A 22,129-nucleotide genomic window follows, 5' to 3' on the forward strand; every position below is an offset into this window, starting at 1 on the left:
AAACAAATGTTTCCAAGTCTGAAAATTGACTGTTACCGAGAAATGGCCAAAAACAAAAATCCTAAACATGGTTGCTATGCACTTTTTCCCTAGCAACGGTGACATTAGTGCTACAGCTACACCTTAAGCATGGCTAGTGTAAAAATTGGGAAAAAGAGGTACTGACGACATCTGAGGTCTGGATTCATCATATGGTGCACTTATACATAAATCTAAGTTTTTTCATATCCGTTGCTAAAAAGAATTACTATAGCAACCATTTATTTCATACACACTTAGTGATATTTCAGACACCTACACATATTTGTCAACCATATAATAATTATGATAAAAGTAATAGTAGTGATTTTTTTTTAAAAAGATAGAAGTACTGAAAAAACAAAATAGATCTGAAAAAGAGTTGGCTGAAAAGAAATCATTATCAGAATCAAGGGTATCTGTTTCCTCAGCCCTCGAAGTCTCGGGCAAAGATGCAACATTCCCACAACCTACACACGAACAGATGTTGGTGCAAGGTAGCTTGTTGGGAAGACAAGAGCACTTTCCTTGTGAACAATGTGCAAGCACCATTACACTTGCTGGTGCTGGAGGAAGTGTCATCCAGTCTGTGACAAGTACATCATCTTGGTCCTTTGGAGATGGGATTTCCAGCATGCTCTCAAGACACATGTTCTCCAGAGCAACAGGGTACAAGTGTCTGCATCAGGTCTTATATCCAATCGGATGGGAACGTTGGCTCCAGTATCGATGTCTGTGTTGGTCTCACTTGTGCTTGTTTCTGAAAGCAAATCTCTTGATTGCCTCCTTAACAACTTCTTCTGTTGCAAGATCTTCATAAAAACAAGATCACTCATTATTGTGTGATGATCTGACAGATTTCAGGAAAGGATAAGATTTCTGCATTCTACGTTTAAGATTATACGTTTTACAAGAAGCATCGATACTCTCTCAAAAATGAATTTCTGAAACAAACTGTTCAGCTTTGTCATTTTAAAAACTTCATGGTTCTTTACAATCCTGCCATCTATCACTGTATCACAGAAGTGCCTATATCCTGTCTCGTAGAGGTTGCCTTCTGGAAGATCTTCCTGCTCCTTTCTGATCAGAAATCTGGTGTAACTCTGGTAGCAGCTAAGATGATACCGTGCTTCAAGGGCAACAAGATCTTGTCCATGGATATGCAGCAGTATTGCCTCATATTTGCTGGTTTCTGCTGCAAGGAGCAACTTACCTGCAGTTTTAGTCTCACATTGTACCAGCCTCTCTTTTCGTCTCTTTTGGCTGTGTCTCTCCATAATGTTCTTGTCCTTGCAGAGAAGGCACTGCAGTGGAAGAAAATGGGAAGCCCTTGCAGGTTTAACCTTGGGGTCTGTCGTCTTTGAGCGAAGCAGCGGCTTCACTCCGCTTCTTTCTGTACTGGTTTTGCAATGGCTGCGAATGAATGATAAAATGGATATTCTAATCAGCCCCACTGACAATGACCCTTGGTCAAAAAAACAGTTTTTTGCTGTGTTTGTGTGTGTTATGACCAGAGTGAGAAGTTTAGAGTCAGTCAGTCTACACAGAAATAAGTAGCAGGTCCACAAAATGGAACTTGTCAAATGGCATAACTATGAACTAAGGAACGAAAGTTGGATATAAACATTTGTTAGGCTGACACAGTTTCATAGGAAATACTGTAAAACTCGCGTTCATAGTTCTGATTTTCCCTTTCTTGCTTCTTCTTGGCTCTGTCGATCTTGGATTTATCAATGAAACGCAAGTAGCACTGCCGATGCTATCCAATTGAATGTGGGAATGTTGCGAGTCTTTCTGGTGCAATAACCAGCTCCAGATCTAAACTTTCGATGGCATTCTCTGCAATTTTAGCTTTTCTAGTTCCAGTAAATTTCCACTGATGAACACTCGTGAAAAATTTTATCCAGCTAGTCCGAAAAATAAATAATGCTGCCTTTGGCTCCCACAACTACGTGCATGCAGCACACCATTGTTTTGGTGCATGCAGCCACTGAATCTAATCGATCTAGTACAGAGAGCATGATTGGCTGATTTCGTAGTACTGACAAATACAGCAGTTGTGATTGATCATTTAAGTAACTCGCAATCACATCATTACTCTGTGTTTGACAAGATTTCTGCCTAATTTCTAATGAAAATTCTGCAAAATGCTCACTTTTTGAAAATGGGAACATTGATTTTTGTGATAAATGGTCCCTAAACTAATATTGGTGTGAATATGAAGTACATCCACAGAGGGGACTATGGAAAAAGCATTTTTTTGAGACTTGGCCCATGGTCTAAGTCACTTTAGTATTAGTGCAGGTGTCACCCACTAGGGCAGAGACTTCCCTCGCTCTTACCCTGCACTCATCTTCCACATCACCAGCCTCCACATTCAACTGGCCATTTTCCACCATTTACTGCTCCTCCAGACCCATCTTTTGTTTCTTTACTTGTGCCATCACCATTACAATATGAGTGATAATTCTGTAAAGTGAGCACAAGATAATATCACTGACAGTAATTTCTACTCTCACATCTTTACTGGATTATACATAAATTATCTTACAAGTATGAAGAAACATGATTCAGTTCTTAGCGTGCACGTGATATAAAGATTCTGGTGAAATCTAAGGGTGAAATTATTGTACAACAAGAGAGCTAGGAAGACATCGTAATGTGATTTACTTGTACTTCTTTCAATTTAATATACAGTATTCACTGCTCATGATACGGTCTCTATATTGGGGAAACCAAACGCAGATTGGGTGATTGCTTTGCTGAACAGCTCCATTCAGTTCGCAAGCATGACTGAGCTTCTGGTCAGCTGTCACTTTAATTCTCTGTCCCACTCCCACTCTGACCTTGGCCTCCTACACTGTTCTAATGAAGCACGAGGAACAGCATCTCATCTTTCGATTAAGCACTTTACAACCTTCCGGACTCAACATTAAGTTTAACAATCTCAGATCATAACCACTGCTCCCATTTTTTCGGACAGCACCTATTCGTAATGATTCTGCTGTTGCTATTTGTAGCTCCTCTCAACCCGTCTTTTGCTTCTTTACCTGTCCTATTACCATCTCCTTTTGCCTTGTCCCATTATCGCTTTTGTCATTTACTTGCTCTTGCCTTCCACCCTATCACAGACCTTCCTTTTTGTTATTTCCTTCCCTCTGCTCGCATCCCCGCTCCCCCCACTGACTTTCCCTGCCTCTGTGTTTGTTTAAAACTTGTTACATCTGTAACATTTTCCAGTTCTGATGAAAGGTCATCAACCTGAAATGTTAACTTTGTTTCTCTCTCCACAGATGCTACCTGACCTGCTGAGTATTTCCAGCATTTTCTGTTTATATACCAGATACTGAAAGATTAGACATAAGAACATAAGAAATAGGAGCAGGAGTAGACCATCTGCCCCCTTGAACCTGCTGCGCCATTCTACAAGATCATGGCTGATCTGATCCTTGGACTTCCTTGCTCACTCCCCATAACCCTTTACTCCCTTATCAAAAATCTGTCTATCCTCACCTTAAATATATTCAATAACCCAGCCTCCACAGCTCTCTGGGACAGAGAATTCCATAGATTTACAACCCTCTGAGAGAAGAAATTTCTCCTCATCTCAGTTTTAAATGGGCGGCCCCTTATTCTAAGACTATGTCTCCTAGTTTTAGTCTCCCCTATGAGTGGAAATATCCTCTCTGCATCCACCTTGTCGAGCCCCCTCATTATCTTACGTTTCAATAAGATCACCTCTCATTCTTCTGAACTCCAATGAGTAGAGGCCCAACCTACTCAACCTATCCTCATGAGTCAACCCCCTCGTCCCCGGAATCAACCTAGTGAACCTTCTCTGAACAACCTCCAATGCAAGTGTATCCTTCCTTAAATACGGAGACCAAAACTGTACACGGTACTCCAGCTGTGGCTTCACCAATACCCTGTACAGTTGTAGCAGGACTTCTCTGCTTTTATACTCTATCCCCCTTGCAATAAAGGCCAACATTCCATTTGCCTTCCTGATTACTTGCTGTACCTGAATACTAACTTTTTGTGTTTCATGCACAAGGATCCCCAGGTCCCTCTGTACTGCAGCACTTTGCAATTTTTCTCCATTTAAATTATAGTTTGCTTTTTTCTATTATTTCTGCCAAAGTGGATAACCTCACATTTTGCCACATTATACTCCATTTGCCAAATTTTTGCCCACTCACTTAATCTGTCTATATCCCTTTGCAGATTTTTTGTGTCCTCCTCACAATTTGCTTTCCCACCCATCTTTGTATCATAAGCAAACTTGGCTACATTACACTCGGTCCCTTCATCCAAGTCATTAATATAGATTGTAAATAGTTGAGGACCCAGCACAAATACATGCGGCACCCCACTAGTTATTGTTTGCCAACCGGAAATTACCCATTTATCCCGACTCTCTGTTTTGTGTTAGTTAGCCAATCCTCTATCCATGCTAATATATTAATCAACTAGTTTAAAAAAATGGGGCTTTAGATTCTGAAGGCATTAAGTTCTGGGTTCAATAGAATCTATACAGATAACGTGCGCTTCACCTACACTAGATTGCTACCAATATAAAAATAGTAATAAATAAGGCCTAGAAATTGGCCTCGTTAGCACCTCTCGCTATCACCTCTGGGGGGAGATAACGGTGCGCTAACCGGATTGCGACTGGGCGCAGTGATAGCATCGACTACCGCCATATTCGCCGGGAGTTTTGCATCGGCGGTGTGGCTTTGTGCCCCGATCTCCTTCGCCCGGAGATCGTGACGACATCACTGTGCACATCGCCCCAGATCCGAACTGGTGTTCCTCCCCCTGCAGCATCACCGGGCGAAAACACCGACTGCTGCAGGAGACATCTATCGGGTAGCCGGGCGCTTCAGGGGTGATATTTAAAGACTAGGTGGCCGAGGTAATTAAAAAAAAAATTGTTTTCTCTCTTGCAGGTTTTGTCATGTGTCCTACATGGCTACTGTTTGTACCATCACAAGGTGTGCCACCAGAGGGCACAGCAGTGGGAGACTTGTAGGTTACTTGTACAGGTGTGCCTGGCCTAGTATAAAAGGCAGGCCACCAGGTGTGATCCTCACTCTGGAGTTATCAATAAAGGACTAAGGTCACTACAGTTCAAGTACAACACATCGCCTCGTGGAGTCATTATCAGAACATCCTAGGACATAACAATTGGCGATGTGATTACGGACTTTCACGTGAAAATGGCTACCCTTGGTACGTTGCAGCAGTTCGCCGATGGTGATGATTGGGACGCCTTTGTGGAGAGGCTTGACCATTTTTTCACAGCAAACGACCTGGCAGGAGACAACCCGGCCACACTGGCTGGCAAGCGCAGAGCTATCTTGCTAACCAGTTGTGGGCTCATCATCTATGGCCTCGTCAGGGACTTGCTGGCACCAGCGAAAACAATGACCAAGACGTACAAGGAGCTCGTAACCCTGATCCACGAGCAACTCAAGCCCAAGGAAAGCATCCACACAGCCAGACACCGGTTCTACACCCACCAACAACCCGAAGGCCAGGAAATCGCAAAATACACTGCAGACCTCAGGAGCCTGGCAGCACCGCGTGATTTCGGCGACCACCTCACCGAAGCGCTGCGGGCTTTTTTTGTCATTGGAATCGGCCATATGGGCCTTCATCACAAGCTACTGTCGGCGGATACCACAGTCACACTGCAGAAGGCCATCTCTGTGAGCCAGGCATTCATGACCTCAACCTGCGGCTCTAGGCAGATGACTCATCCTCAGGACTGAAATCCGGCAAGTACTGTGCACAGAGTGGTGCCTTTTAGAGGCTGGACTGTAGAATGCGAACCTTCTCAGGGAAGAGAGAACAGCCCCCCCGAGTCCCTTAACTCAGAGTCCGCCGAGGGGCGACTAACCGAGTAGCCCCACGCTGATGTTGTGAAGGGAATCACAGGGCTCACCAGTGCCATTTTAAAGACTATGTATGCAAAGGCTGCAGCACAAAGGGCCACTTCCAGAGAATATGCAAGAGAAATATGACACAGTGTGTCGATGAAGAGTCTGCAGATGGCTATGAATCCAGCGCGGATTATGAAATGATAGGCAGAGAGGCAGCTCAGCCCCACGATGAGGTATAAGGCATGTTTACCTATACCACCGAATGTTCCCCGTTGAGGATGGAAGTCGTGATAGATGGCGTTCCAGTCTTCATGGAAGTGGACACGGGGGCGAGCCAGTCAGTAATGAATCAAGAAGCCTTTGAGAGGCTGTGGGACAATCAAGCTGAACGACCCAAGTTGGTCCCGGTTCAGACAAAACTGTGCACCTACATCGATGACCTTATCCCAGTCGTGGGAAGTGCGAATGTAAAGGTACTCCATGATGGCGCGGCGCACAAGTTACCTCTGTGGATTGTTGCAGGTGATGGACAGGCGCTACTCGGAAGAAGGTGGATGGAGAGGATCCATTGGAAGTGGGTAGACTTCACCCTGTAAAGTCCTGTTCCCTCAGTACAGATTCACACGAGGCATGTAGTGAAGTCAAGGTCACTCTGGACCCGCACCTTTATTTCACAGCTCTGGAATGCTGCACTTGCCTGAGATCTGTCCTTATATACCTGTCTCTTGAAAGTGCACCCCTGGTGGTAAGGAATGCTGGTGGTTACAGGTCATATCTTATTACAGTCATGTATAGCATGTTAGGATACAGTTATATATAATAATGTAAGATACATGACATCACCCTCCCCCAAGGTCTTATTGTCTTTATAGGTTCAGTCTCTCAGGTGGTCTACGCTCTCGCGTGGAGCGTCTGAGTTGTGGTTCAGTTGTTTGCCTTGGTGTTTGTTTTTCTTTGGGTGTGGTTGCTGGTATCTCGCCTGGGCTGTCTGTTTCGATTGGTATGATTGTTGTTGACTCGCCTGGGCTGTCTGTTCGGATTGCCCTTTCCTCAGGTTGTTCCCTCTGTCTGTCCACCAGGTGTGGTGCGAGTTCCACATTATAGTCTGCCTCTGGTTCCGCAGTGTTGTTGGTAAATCTGCTTTTGACTTGGTCTACATGCCTCCGGCAGGTTTTGCCATTGTCCATTTGTAGTATCAGTAGCCTGTTTCCTTCCTTGCCCAGTACTGTCCCTGCAAGCCATTTGGGACCCCTGCCATAGTTTAGTACAAACACTTTGTCCCCTATCTCATTCCATCACCCCCTCGAATTTCTGTCATGGTACTCAGTCAGCTTACGGCGCTTTGCCTCAACGATTTTGTGCATGTCTGGGAGGATTAATGAGAGCCTTGTTTTTAACAGTTGCGCGGGGGGGATCCCAGTCAATGAGTGCGGACAAGATCTGTATGCCAGCAGCAGTCGCGACAGGCGACCCTGCAGCGTGGGACCTTGGATTTTAAGCAGGCCTTGTTTAATGATTCGCACTGCTCTCTCCGCCTGGCCGTTGGAGGCCGGCTTGAACGGTGCCGTCTTGACGTGATTTATGCTGTGGTCAATTATAAAGTCTTGGAATTCTGTGCTGGTGAAGCACGGACCATTGTCACTGACCAATATGTCAGGGATTCCATGCGTTGCAAACATGGTTGCGAGGCTCTCCACAGTGGTGGAGGTTGTGCTCGAGTTTAAAATGGTGCATTCGATCCACTTTGAAAATGCATCTACAACTACAAGGAACATTTTGCCCATGAATGGGCCCACATAGTCTACGTGCACCCGCGACCACGGTTTGGTAGGCCAGGGCCAGGGGCTCAGTGGAGCCTCCCTGGGGGCATTGATGAGTTGGGCACAAATGGTGCACCTTCGGACGCAGAGCTCCAGGTCCGCGTCAATACCAGGCCACCAGACGTGGGATTTGGCTATGGCCTTCATGAGAACGATCCCCGCGGGGGTGCTCGCGGTGGAGCTCCCGGACAAATGCCTCTCTGCCTCGCAGAGGCATGACTACTCGGCTGCCCCACATCAGGCAGTCTGCTTGTAGTGATAGCTCATGCATGCGCCTGTGAAAGGGTTTTAATTCCTCGGGGCAGGCATTGCGAGCCTCTGCCCAGTCACCGGTTAGGACACAGCTTTTTACTAAGGATAACGTGAGGTCACTGGCCGTCCAGGCTCTGATTTGGCGAGCCATCATGGGCGAACCTGTGGACTCAAAGGCATTGATTGCCATGACTATCTCACAGTCCTGTTCGTCAGACCCTTCCGTGGTCGCCAGGGGTAGCCTGCTGAGCGTGTCAGCACAGTTGTCTGTGCCTGATGGTATAGTCGTAGGACACCAGCATGAATGCCCACCGTTGAATTCGCGCCGAGGCGTTGGCATTTATTGCCTTGCTCTCAGATAGGAGGGACGTGAGGGGCTTGTGGTCGGTTTCTAACGCGAACTTGGCCCCGAAAAGGTATTGGTGCATCTTTTTGACACCGTACACGCACGCGAGCGCCTCCTTCTCTACCATTCCGTATCCGCACTCTGCCCGCGAAAGTGACCTGGAGGCATAAGCTATGCGTTGTAATTTGCCCGCACTATTGACATGTTGCAAAACGCACCCGACCCCATACGCTGATGCATCACATGTGAGAACTAGCTTTTTACCTGGGTCAAAGAAAGTCAAAACACTGTTGGAACACAGAAGGTTGCGTGCCTTATTGAAGGCGCGTTCCTGGGCGTAACCCCAAAACCAATCGCACCCCTTTCTGAGTAGCACATGGAGAGGCTCCAGCAGCGTGCTTAAGTTCTGCATAAAGTTCCCAAAGTAAGAATCTATTGGGCGGATTCCATCAGCGGCAATCCTTCTGCCCAAAAATTCAACCTCGGGTGCGAGAAACAGGCACTTGGATTTCTTGACTCGTAGGCCTACCCGATCCAACCGCTTTAGTACTTCCTCCAAATTACGGAGATGGGAGTCGGTGATAAGTATGTCGTCTTGAAATACAACCGTCCCCGGGATGGACTTGAGCAGACTCTCCATGTTGCGCTGGAATATGGCAGCTGCCGACCTGATGCCGAATGGGCATCTATTGTACATGAAAAGGCCTCGATGTGTGTTGATGGTGGTGAGTAGCTTGGATTCCTTGGTCAATTCTTGCGTCATATACGCAGATGTGAGGTCTAATTTTGTGAAAAGTTTACCTCCAGCCAATGTGGCAAATAAGTCCTCCGCTCTGGGCAGTTGGTCCTGTCGGGAGACTCTGTTTATGGTAGATTTGTAGTCCCCACAGATTCATACGGATCCATCAGGCTTCATGACTGGGACGATGGGACTTGCCCAGTCGCTAAATTCCACAGGTGATATAATGCCTTCCCGCAGAAGCCTGTCTAGTTCGTGTTCAATCTTTTCCCTCATCACATAGGGTATAGCTCTGGCCTTGTGATGGACCGGTCTAGCATCCTGTGTGATGTAGATTTTGACTTTGGCCCCTTTGAAAGTACCCACACCTGAAAGAGATGTTCAAATTGCTTTATAACTGTTGAGCAGGAGGTCTGTTCCTCTAATGACATGGCATGGACATCATCCCATTTCCAGTTTAGTTTTGCCAGCCAGATTCTCCCCAGCAGTGCTGGGGGGTCTCCGGGGACAATCCACAGGGGAAGTCGGTTCACTGTCCCTTTGTGTGTGACAGAGAGCATGGCGCTGCCGAGGACTGGTACGATTTCTTTGGTATAGGTCCTTAGTGTGGTGTTGACCCTTGTGAGTTTTGGTCTGTCTCTTTTATGTGGCCACAGTTGTTCAAATTGTTGAGCGCCCATGAGAGATTGACACTCTCCCGTATCCAGCTCCATGTTGACAGATATCCCGTTGAGTAGGACCCTCATCATTATAGGAGGCGTCCTGTTGTAGGAGCAGCGGCCATTGATTGTGTTGACCCGCTGTACACCGGTGTCCCGGGTACTGTCCCCACCATCTTCTGGTCCGCTTTCCGACCCATCCGATTCGTATACCAGCTGAGCTGCCGTTTTTTTGCACATGCGGGCCAAATGCCCTGTATATTCACAATTTCTGCAAACAGCCTGCTGAAATCGACATCCCCTTGATGAGTGCCCACCCCCACACCTCCAGCACAGACCTGTTCCATTGTTCAAAGTGTTTCCAAAGAATGAGCTGCGTCTGGCTGATCTCTATTGAGCTTCTCTCAGTTTGTAGTTGATTGCTCGCATTGTGGGTTGATGAGGTGTGAACAGCCGTTCCTGTGGCCCTTGATGGCTTCTGCCTGCTGTCGAGAACCTGTTCTCCCGGTTTTGTCTGTGTGTGGGGGTAGCAGCTTGTTTAGTGCTGTGAACATCTTGTTAGTTTTCGTACCTGCATTGTAAATCAACCTCGTTTCTTCTTCCCCTACCAAGAATGTCTGTGCAACCAGTGTAACTGCCTCTAAGGTCAGGTTCTTGGTCTCTATGAGCTTTTGGAATATGCCTGCGTGGCCTATTCCTTCAATGAAAAATTCTCTCAGCATTTCTCTCCTCAGTTCATCGGAGAACTCACATAAACTAGCCAACCTCCGAAGTTCCGCCACGAAGTCGGGTATGCTCTGGCCCACACAGCATCTGTAATTGTAGAAACTGTGTCTGGCCATGTGTAGGCTGCTCGCTGGCTTCAGGTGGTCTCTTACCAGTGTGCTCAATTCTTCAAACGACTTGTTTGCTGGTTTCTCGGGTGCCAACAGATCCTTCATTAAAGCGTATGTTTTCGAGCCACAGCTGGTCAAGAGATGGGCTCTTCTCTTGTCTGCCTTATGGTTACCTAACCAGTCTTTGGTTACAAAGCTTTGCTGGAGCCTTTCTATAAAGTCCTCCCAATTGTCTCCCGCATTGTACTTTTCATCTGATCCGTTGTTCGCCATTCTGTGAATTCTGTAATCCCGTAACCCGTCGCCACTGTAAAGTCCTGTCCCCTCAGTACAGATTCACACGAGGCATGTAGTGAAGTCAAGGTCACTCTGGACCTGCACCTTTATTTCACAGCTCTGGAATGCTGCACTTGCCTGAGACCTGTCCTTATATACCTGTCTCTTGCAAGTGCACCCCTGGTGGTAAGGTATGCTGGTGGTTACAGGTCATATCTTATTACAATCATGTATAGCATGTTAGGATACAGTTATATATAATAATGTAAGATACATGACACACCCCTCCAGCGATCGACGTCCTCCGCGCTCAGAGGCAAAGCAAGCCCTCACCTGAGGGTGGATCTGGCACCAGAGAAAGACCAGCACAGCACCCGAGGCACAGACCGCTCAGCACGACTGTGTGGAGATGATCCACTGGGACGACCCGAGCACACCTTCCAGGCTCCAGTGGCAGGACTCCGGAGGAAGAAAATCGGATTCAATGGCGACTCCCCAGCTTCGATGGCAGAAGCCTGGGAAAAGAGGATCACCGCAGTCGACATCGTGGATGGAGGAAAGATGGCACCCAAACCACGAGGTGATGCGCTGAAGAAAAAGATGGCGGTGGCCAGACCACGAGGTGCAGCACTGATGGAGCAACACGTGGCACCAAATGGAGAAGAGGATTGGGGTAAAGAAAGCAAGGCTCTCTTAAAGCAAGGCCTGCAACCCACCACACTTAAAAGGACAGTTCCACACACTCAAGCGATGTAATAGCAATGGTGAGTTACAGGTAAAATGTGTAACTGATGATCAGAGTTGTGTACATGCAATAAGCAAGGAAAAGTCGCGCGATTGCGATCGGAGCTACAGGGTATTCACAATAAGTAATGAAATGTTATACGATGTAGGATTTCAACTGCATACTGCCAAAGCAGCGGGCAAACACCCATCGGGAGCACACAGTCCACCGAGCTACCCAACGCTGTGGCCTGCATCCCAGGGACCAGAGTTATGCACCATGGAGTCTGGCCACAAGCAGCCAATACATACGAGCTGCAGAGCAAGTGATCTCAGGAGGGCAATGGCACCTGTATCGATACCCTGCCCCTGATCGCTCCGCCTCTCAGGCATTCGATGACACCAACTGCCACGAGCCTGAAAGAGCAAACTGTGCTAAGGTGCAGCCCCAAACCTCATCGTCACCAAGGCCATACCCGGGAACGAAGGGTCATCTGCAACAGTTCTCCCAAAAGGGACCGGGACCAGCCAGGATCCCAAACCAAACAACTCCCAGGCTAGCGAGTCAGCAGTTCCCTGTGCACTGCTAGATGACAGCTTCTCAGGGAGCAGCAGCGATCCAGGGCACAAAGAAAGGACAGGGAGGTCACAGGCATCTGTGAACCTGCTCGACACTAGGAGCAACGGCAACAGCCCTGAGAGCAGGCACAACTTGAACCACCGGGTTCCCACTGCCAGCACTGGGCACCACGTCACCACCAGACTGCCTGGACACCATCCAGCAGTTCTGGAACTAGCTTGTCCTTACACACCAGTTACCGATCCCAAGTACGTATCGATAATGCATCTCACCAATCTAATGTACTTGTCTCACAACTGAACCACAAATGTAATGCAAACTTGTTTTCTGGACTTGAATGTATATGAATGCAATGAGCCTCCGGCATAATCTATATGTGGAGTGGGGGGGTGGGGGGCAGAGAATGGGATGGTCAGGGGGACACACAAACAGCAACCATCAGCACTCTACTGCACCAACCACTCACCCAAGATTGAAACGACCCGCCAAGGGTCAACCAGATAGAGCTAAGTCCAGAGCACAGTCAATGCAGAGGCGATTTGCACTAAAGGCTTGGGGGAGAGTGATGTCATGTGTCCTACATGGCTACTGTTTGTACTATCACAAGGTGTGCCGCCAGAGGGCGCAGCAGTGGGAGACTTGTAGGTTACCTGTACAGGTGTGCCTGGCCGAGTATAAAAGGCAGGCCACCAGGTGTGATCCTCACTCTGGAGTTATCAATAAAGGACTAAGGTCACTGCAGTTCAAGTACAACACATTGCCTCGTGGAGTCATTATCAGAGCATCCTAGGGCATAACAGGTTTTTTCGTGGGTTCCTGCCTGTGATCGATCAGCATGGCACTCTGCTTCAGTGCCGGGCTGATCGGGCCGGATCGCGGCTGCCATTGTGGAGAAGATACGTTTTTTTTCCTTTGCAGAGCCTGCAGTGATGGCCCTTCCCTTTAAAGGAGGGAAGAAGCTTTTCAACACGGCAGCGCTGCACGGCCCAGTGTGCAGCACTGCTCCACTCACTGCCCTGACTGCTGCTGATTGCTCGCCAGGAAGGAAGAGAAATGCCTGATTTAGCGCTCCACTTTCTTCCAGTAGCACAACCAGATTTTTTAAAGTTTGGAAACATTAGCACCTGGGGCTAATTGTTTAAACTTTTAAAAGTTAGGGGTCGAAATTCCGTTTCTAACGCCACCCGTTATCACTGACAGCAAAGTCCTACCGTCGGTGGTAAGCGGTGATTCCACCCGAGATCCGCTATATACTCAGCACTATTTTCAGGCTGTAAGAACGCCTGCCGAGAAGGCCGCCGTGGAGATCAAATGTCACGAGAGCGGTGCCAAGTTGCTCACTGAATGACATCACCATGTGGGTGGCGTTACAGGATGCAGTGATACCTCTTGGCTTCTTTACCATAGACCCAACTGAGTTGCATACTTAAATTCGGCACTGGTGAAACATGGCCCGTTGTCACTGATCAGTATGTCAGGCAGGCCGTGGGTGGCAAACATGACCCTCAGGCTTTCAATAGTGGAGGTGGCGGTGCTTCCCAACATTATTTCACATTCAATCCATTTTGAAAAAGCATCCACCACCACCAGGAACATTTTACCGAGAAACGGGCCCACATAGTCGACATGGATCCCTGACCATGGTCTGGAGGGCCAGGACCACAAACTTAGTGGTGCCTCTCTGGGCGCGTTGCTCAACTGAGCACACGTGCTGCATTGCCGTACACAGGACTCTAAGTCAGAGTCGATACCGGGCCACCACATGTGGGATCTGGATATCGCTTTCATCATTACTATACCCGGGTGTGTGCTGTGGAGATCCGAGATGAACGTCTCCCTGCCCTTTTTGGGTCACACTACGTGGTCTGCCTGAATGGATAGCTCGTCCTTTCGCCGCTGGAACGGCTTGATTAGCTCTTGCATTTCAATGGGAATGCTGGCCCAGCTCCCATGCAGTACACAGTTTTTTACTAGGGACAGCAGAGGATCTTGGCTGGTGCAAGTCCTAATCTGGTGGGCCATGACAGGTGATTTATCATTTTCAAACGCTTCCATGGCCATCAACAAGTCTGCGGGCTGCGCCACCATCAACAGGTTTGTAGGCTGTGCCATTTCCATCCCCGTGGTGGGCAATGGTGGCCGGCTGAGAGCATCCGCACAGTTCTCGATGCCTGGCCTGTGGTGGATGGTATAGTTATACGCTGATAGCGTGAGTACCCACCTTTGTATATGGGCTGAGGCATTAGTATTTATCCCCTTGTTTTCAGCGAACAGGGATATGAAGGGCTTGTGATCGGTTTCCAGCTCAAATTTGAGGCCAAACAGATACTGATGCATTTTCTTTACCCCAAACACACACGCTAATGCCTCTTTCTCAATCATGCAGTAGGCCCTCTCGGCCTTAGACAAGCTCCTGGAAGCATAAGCGACAGGTTGCAACTTCCCTGCAATATTAGCTTGTTGTAATACACACCCGACTGCGTACGACGACGCATCACATGCTAGCACGAGTCTTTTACACGGGTTATACAATACAAGCAGCTTGTTGGAGCATAAAATGTTTCTGACTTTCTCAAAAGCAATTACTTGTTTTTTTTCCCATACCCAGTTCTCATCTTTACTAACACATGTAGAGGCTCTAAGAGGGTGCTTAACCCTGGTAGGAAGTTACCAAAATAGTTGAGGAGTCCCAGGAACGACCGCAGCTCCGTGATGTTCTGTGGCCTGGGCACGTTCCTGATAGGCTCTATCTTGGAGTCTTTGGGCCGAATGCCGTCCGCCGCGATCTTTCTCCCCAAAAACTCCACTTCTGTTGCTATGAAGACGCATTTCGACCTCTTCAGCCGCAGCCCTACGCGATCCAGTCGCTGGAGGACCTCCTTCAAGTTTTGTAGGTGCTCGGCGGTGTCCCGACCCGTGACCAATATGTCATCCTGAAAAACCACCATGCATGGTACCGACTTGAGTAGGCTCTCCATGTTTCTCTGGAAGATCGCTGCAGCCGACTGAATTCCAAACAGGCATCTCTTGTAGATGAACAGTCCCTTGTGCATGTTGATGCAGGTGAGGCCCTTCGAAGACTCCTCCAGCTCCTGCATCATGTAGGTCGAAGTCAGGTCGAGCTTGGTGAATGTCTTGCCTCCTGCCAGCGTCGCAAATAGGTCGTCTGCCTTAGGTAGCGGGTATTGGTCCTGTAGCGAGAAACGATTAATAGTTACTTTATAATCGCTGCAAATCCTGACCGTGCCATCACTTTTGAGTACTGGAACAATCAGGCTGGCCCACTTGCTGAATTCCACTGGGGAGATGATGCCCTCGCATTGCAGCCTGTCCAGCTCGATTTCCACTCTCTCCCTCATCGTGTGAGGTACCGCTCGCACCTTGTGGTGAATGGGTCGTGCCTCTGGGACCAAGTGGATCCGCACCTTCGCCCCAGAAAAGTTTCCAATGCCTGGCTCAAAAAAGGAAGGAAATTTGTTAAGAACCTGGGTACATGAGGCCTCATCGACATGTGATAGCGCTCGGATGTCATCCCAGTTCCAGCAGATTTTGCCCAGCCAGCTCCTTCCAAGCAGTGTAGGGCCATCGCCCGGGACAATCCAGAGTGGCAGTTCATGCACCGTGCCCTCTTAGGTGACTTTGACCATGGCGCTGCCGAGGACAGTGGGTACGTTCTTTGGGGTACGTTCTCAGTTTTGTGTGGATGGGGCTCAGGGCTGGTCTGAGTGCCTTGTTGCACCACGGGGTTTCAAACATCTTTTTACTCATGATGGATTGGCTAGCGCCAGTGTCCAGTTCCATGGCTACGGGTAAGCCATTCAATTTTCCGTTTAGCATTATAAGTGGACATTTCGTCGAAAATGTGTGCATCCCGTGTACTTCAGCATTTGCCTCCTCTCTCTGAGGCTCGAAATTGCTTTGGTCCACCATGGACTGATCTTCCTCTGCCACGCGGTGGTTAGCAGGTTTTGCAGAGCTTGCAACTCGTCTGCAAGCTCGTTGGAGGTGCCCCATTGTTACACAGCTCTTGCAAACATACCCTTTGAAGCGGCATGAATAGGCTGAATGGAAGCCTCCACAATGCCAACAAGGTGTGAATTGCCTTGCATTCATCCTTTGTTGCGGACTCTGAGTCATCTGGGTCACCTGAGGCCTGCTGGCAGTTGCAGACTCGTGGTTTCTGCTCGCAAACATAGTTCCAGTTAATTTATGAACATTACTAACACTTGTGTGCTGAGAGATTTGTTTGGTGTTATCACTGGTGGACATAAACGCCTGTGCTATCACAATGGTCTTACTGAGGGTCGGTGTCTCTACAGTCAAAAGTTTTCATAGGATGGTCTCGTGGCCAATGTCCAGTACAAAAAAGTCTCTGAGCATTTGCTCCAGGTAGCCATCAAACTCACATTGTCCTGCAAGTCGCCATAGCTCGGCGACATAGCTCGCTACTTCCTGATCTTCAGATCGCTGGTACGTATAGAACCGATACCTTGCCATCAGCACGCTCTCCCTCGGGTTAAGATGCTCCTGAACCAGTGTACACAGCTCCTCTTATGACTTATCTGTGGGTTTCACCGGAGCCAGAAGATTCTTCATGAGGCTGTAGTTTGGTGCCCCGCAGACCGTGAGGAGGACCACTCTCCTTTTTGCAGCGCTTCCTTCTCCATCCAGCTCATTGGCTACAAAGTACTAGTGTAACCGTTCGACATAGGCTTCCCTGTCCTCACCCTCCGAGAACTTCTCCAGGATGCCCGCAGTTTGCTGCATCTTTGCGTTGGATTCGTATACTCGTCACCAGTTGTTGTGTTCCTAACACAGATGAGATGTACACAGGGAGGTTAAAGTAACAGTGACCTCAGTTTTTATTAAGACACTCCAGAGTGAGTAATAGTCCTTAGGGTCCGGCTTATATACAGTGTTCCCAAGGGATGCTGGGATCCCTTGGGACTTCAGGGGATGCTCTCCCTGGTGGTGGAACATGGGAGTGCATGCTTTACAGATACACAACAGGACCATTTTAAATTTTCAGTGTGCTCTGTAATGTTAGACAAATGTACACTTATCAGAGCCTTAATTATATATTTTTTATTTTATAAAGATAAGCATTAGTGATTATAGTCTGCTTTGTGTAAATGAAATATTAGGCACCATTAGTATCATTTTAGTAATAAAATGGATTTGTTATCTCAGGAATACAGTCTTAAAAACTACATTGAGAAAGACATGACCGTGTTATCAAATCTAATCAAAAATTAATCCAACTCAAGATTAGGTTTCTTAACACTGGCAGTTAAACTAAAAATATATTTCAGAAATATTACAAATTATGCAACATTGGTATTTATCAACTCAGTTGACATTTTTGGAGATTAAATTTATAAATTTTCATCTGCCACTATGTCAGCAAAAATTACAAATACTGTGATGCCTTATAATTCAATGCTCCGAAGCATTATTCTGAATGTGCGCTGCTCAAGATAAGTGACACAAAGTAATTTAGAAGCTGACATTTCAAAGATTAAAATGTTGGCATAGCGAAGAAGTATCAATACCTGATTTGATTACTTTATGGAATAATTACTGATGAATCATAAGGTTGTTTAAGAACAAGGAGCCAGAAGGTTGTCAGCACTTATAGAACATTCCCGCTACATGAATCAACACCTTCAGGAGAGGAGGGGCAAAAAGAAAAGATTGTAAAAAAAAATGGTCATTATGTAAAAGGAAACTCCTCCTTCTTCGGGCGTTTATGTTGAGGTGCTGCTGGTAACAGGAATTGAAGGTACAATACCTTATCTATGTGTTTGGAGAATGGGCGTTGCCATAACACTTCTAAAATGTTCTGACCTTGAAGTTATTTTGTACAACCTAATTTTAGAAATAATTAGAGACCAGTTAATCAAAACAGTCAAAGTCATTGACCTGAAATATTAACTCTATTTCTCTCTCCACAGATGCTGCCTGACCTGCTGAGTATTTCCAGCATTTTTTGTTTTTAATCAGAACAGTCAGCTGCCATTATATTGATTTCTGACTGCGCCCAGCCAAGCAATGTTGGTAATTGTTTATTTCGGTTTTTGATTCCTCACTGTCTAAAAGTTACTGTTTGTGGCTGAACATTTAATGCATTCACTTTACTTTCAGAGCAATGGCATATAAACATGTGTGCTTCTATTGCACACTTCTTTCTAGGTTTGTGTGCATTACCTAATGTCAGCATCAAGCGCATTCAGATTAGGAATAGCACAGGTAGGTGTTCCCGTTACATTAGTCATATTTATTATTTCATATAATATGTACTAACATCATAATTCACATTTGAACATAGAAAATCATGTTCTTGGATTATATTAGAGTTGGATCAACAGACTAGAGGGTGAGAAAAATAATATTCTGGATCCCAGCATCCCTCCACCAGTGTATTTCTCCTACAAATTTTGTCACACTAGAAGAAACCTAAAAGAAAACTACAAACCACAAAAATAAGTTACTGCATCTGTCAATGCATTTTCTTGCTTATATATATGCTGTACATGTTTCTGATTCTTTCTTCCTGACTTCCTAAGCCTGTACACAGCCAAATAGGTAAGTGAAGAGCATTGTTGCATGAGAGGGTGATCTGATGAATGGGAGAGACTGCCATATTTTAGATGAGGGGTTGAGATGTGAGGACCATGTCATTATTTTCTTTAGTTGACTCCAAATTGATTGAGGTCTTTGGCCTAGGGCTGATCCAATCAGAGGTTGGCAGTTTGACGGGGACAGCACTAGCTTAGTCAGTTTAGCTTAGTCAAAGCATTCCTAGAAGATCATGGGTTCAAACCCCAATTTGGGACTTAGAGCACATAATCTAGGCTGCCAGTGTAGCATTGAGGGAGTGCTGCACTGTTGGAGATGCCATCTTTCCGATGAGATGTCAAAAGTCCCTTGGAATTATTCAAAGAGCATGTAATTCTTTTGGTATCATGACCAGTTTTCACCATTCAACCAACACCACCAAAACAAATTAACTGGTTATTTATCGCATTAATGTTGGGGGGACCTTGGTGTATTTGCCTGCATACCAACATTGACCAAATTTCAAAAGCAATACATTTTAGCCAAAAACTAAAGCTGGAGTTTCTGGTCCTTTGCACTTCGGGTTTCGCCCCAGAGTGGAGTAAAAGGCGGCGTTCAGTTCTCCTGCGCCCCGTCACGATCCTCCAGTCCCGTTTTGCGGCGGCGCTGAGTAGCACTGCCAGGAAGAGTTGCACCGGATATGCATGCCTCTGGTTGCGACACCGACAGTACTTTGGAATTTTTCCCAATCTGTCCGCCCGGGAGTGCGCCCGCAATGACTGTCTGGGAAATCAGTGTGGTCCAGCATAGCAGGTAGCACAGAGGAAGGTAAAGTGCTCCGAACGTAAGTGCAAGTGTTTGTTCTTTTAATGATTTTAGCGATTTGTGTTGTGGTGGCGTGGGCAATGTTTTTGTGGTTTTTTTTAAAGAATTCCACCCCCCCTCCCCAGGCCTCTCTCGGAACGCACACGGCCGGCAGTTTAGTTCACGAATTTCCCATCCTTGCGCCACGAAAAGTGTACAACGCCTCCTTTCGCGCTGCACCCCTGACGCAGTACCCAGATGCCACAGTTTCTTTACCAAAGCGCAAACTATTCTCGGCTGGTAACTTTCCCGCCCTGCCTCCATTTTCGCCCCGAAAACCAAAAAGTCTAAAATCCAGCCCTTAATGTGTAATTAATGGTACACTTTCAGTATAAAGTGCTAACAAACTATTTATTCATGTTTAATACTGCTCTGAGATATACTCATATCCAAACATGGATTTCCAAATCAATATAAAAACCAATCTAAATCAATATAAAAACCAAGAAGATAAGCAGATTTTTATTTGCTGAAGCTTTATTTAAAAAAAAGAATTGAGAAAAAAAAGTATAGCTCAGAAAATTATTTTGCACATTTCCATTTTCTGCATCATCCATTTTCCCAGATTAATTGTCCAATTAGTATTAAAAAGGGAAAAAAAATCCAATCCCTAGCATTTTGGCACCTTGATGTCATAGTATTCATCTTGGATGTTTAATTATTATATTCAAGTTGGAAAGATCACAGTATAGCAAGATGTAATGGAAAAGTCTATTAGTCAGATTAGTAATCTCTGTCATGAATAAACATTTACTCTAATATGTTTTAATTTGTATAGGAAATTTTAAAAATCACCTAGTGTTTGAATCAGATTGCCATTTTAAAAAATAATATTGATCTGTGAGCAGAGCTTTTTTTAGGGTTTCAGATCTGTAAATGTACAGCTGCGATATATGTAATTTTCTAATGTTGATTGTAGAATTCAGGATTTCTTTTTAATGATTATGTTTCAGATTTCTCCGATTTAATTATGTTTTATAGAGTTGATTTCTTGATGAAACCTACAGGTGAATCTGTTTTTTCTATTGTCTATTTCAAGGCATTGCTGCCCAGCTATTCTTCCCTTTGTCCGTCTGTCTAACCTGCAGCTCACATCTCCATGCACTTATCTCACTGCCAGTGCATCTGCACTATTACTGTTTCTGAATGCAAGTTATCATGTAACAAATATTTACATTACTAATTGTTCATTTTCTAACTTCCATGCCCCCACAGTCCTCTGTGCTCTTGTTAGCTCTTCATAAGGAGTGGATAAACTAATTAAGAAAAATGTCACTGGAACAGAGAAATAGGCAAACATGGGTTTAAATTGTGCTGTGTGATAGTAGTAAAGAACACATTTAAAATAAACATGTTAATGCCTTTATTAGTGTTATGTTCAGAATAAATCCACAGGACTATATCGCAAGCTCAAACTGTTGTGACCTTGGTCTCTTTATTCAGACTCCAGAGTGAGGAAGCAGCATGGTGAGTCACCTTTTATACCTGCTCTCCCCAGGGTGCACAGGTGACAGTTAGGTCTCCCACAGGTATGCCCCCTAGTGGCAAGTCTTACATTTTGGTAAGGTTTACATACATACATAACATCACTTCCCCCCCCCCCCCCCCCAAAGTCTTATGTGTAAGTTATTTGCAAGTTGAGGCGATCTGGCGCCCTGCGGCCCTGGGTCGATCGCCTGGGTTGAAGTCCTGACATGATGGGTTCATCCTCATGGTTGACGGCGAAGTTGATCGTGTTCGTGGGTCGCTGGGGACCAGGTCCTTTCACAGTGGTTCCTGGTTATCTGTAGTTTGCAGTTTGGTCTTGTCCAAATGCTTTACTTGTTAGCCTGGTACATGGTTTCACAATCAAACGCTCCGTTTTCCTCACATACACTCCATTCCCCCCCCCCTTGGCTAATGCGGTGCTAGCGGCCCAACTGGGGCCCTGAACATGGTCTACATCATTTATTCTGGTGTCGCGTGGAGGGGCTGTGCGATCATGGTGCATTCTCTGCTGATGGCATACAGAAGGCTCGGTTCTGAGTGATTCTGTCCGGTGATTGCGTAGCACCCAGGATAGCCGGGTCTGTAGGGAGTCTACTGTGACACTCGTGGTGCTAGGTTTAGTGATTTGGGCTGCCTACTCCAGGCTATTGTCGCTGACACGGAGTTCGAGCAAGCCCAGGATGGCCGCGAGATTTTCGGTAGTGGCGGGAAGCCTAGTGGTCCCCGCGGACCTTGGACCATAGTATGGGGGCCCTGGCCCACCGACTGTGTGTAGCCGCCCTGCCTTACTTTGCAACGTTGGGATGGATCTTGACTCTGCGATGGATAGGTTGCCACATCCTGTCTAGCAGTTCATCTTTGCCAGGCGGTAACGTGGGATCCTGGCTGGCCCAGATCCTAAGCTGAGGGGCTGTTACGGTTGATTGCTCGCTTTCTAGTACTTCCACGCCCACGAGTGGGTCTGCAGGCTGCGCCATTTCCACCCCGGTGGTGGGCAATGGTAGCAAACTGAGGGCATTAGTGCCGTTCTCAGTGCCTGGCCCGTGGCAGATCATGTTACAGTGCACAGACAGTGTTAGATATTC

This window comes from Pristiophorus japonicus, chromosome 13 (assembly GCF_044704955.1).
Source record: "Pristiophorus japonicus isolate sPriJap1 chromosome 13, sPriJap1.hap1, whole genome shotgun sequence".
Taxonomy (NCBI): Eukaryota; Metazoa; Chordata; class Chondrichthyes; family Pristiophoridae; genus Pristiophorus; species Pristiophorus japonicus.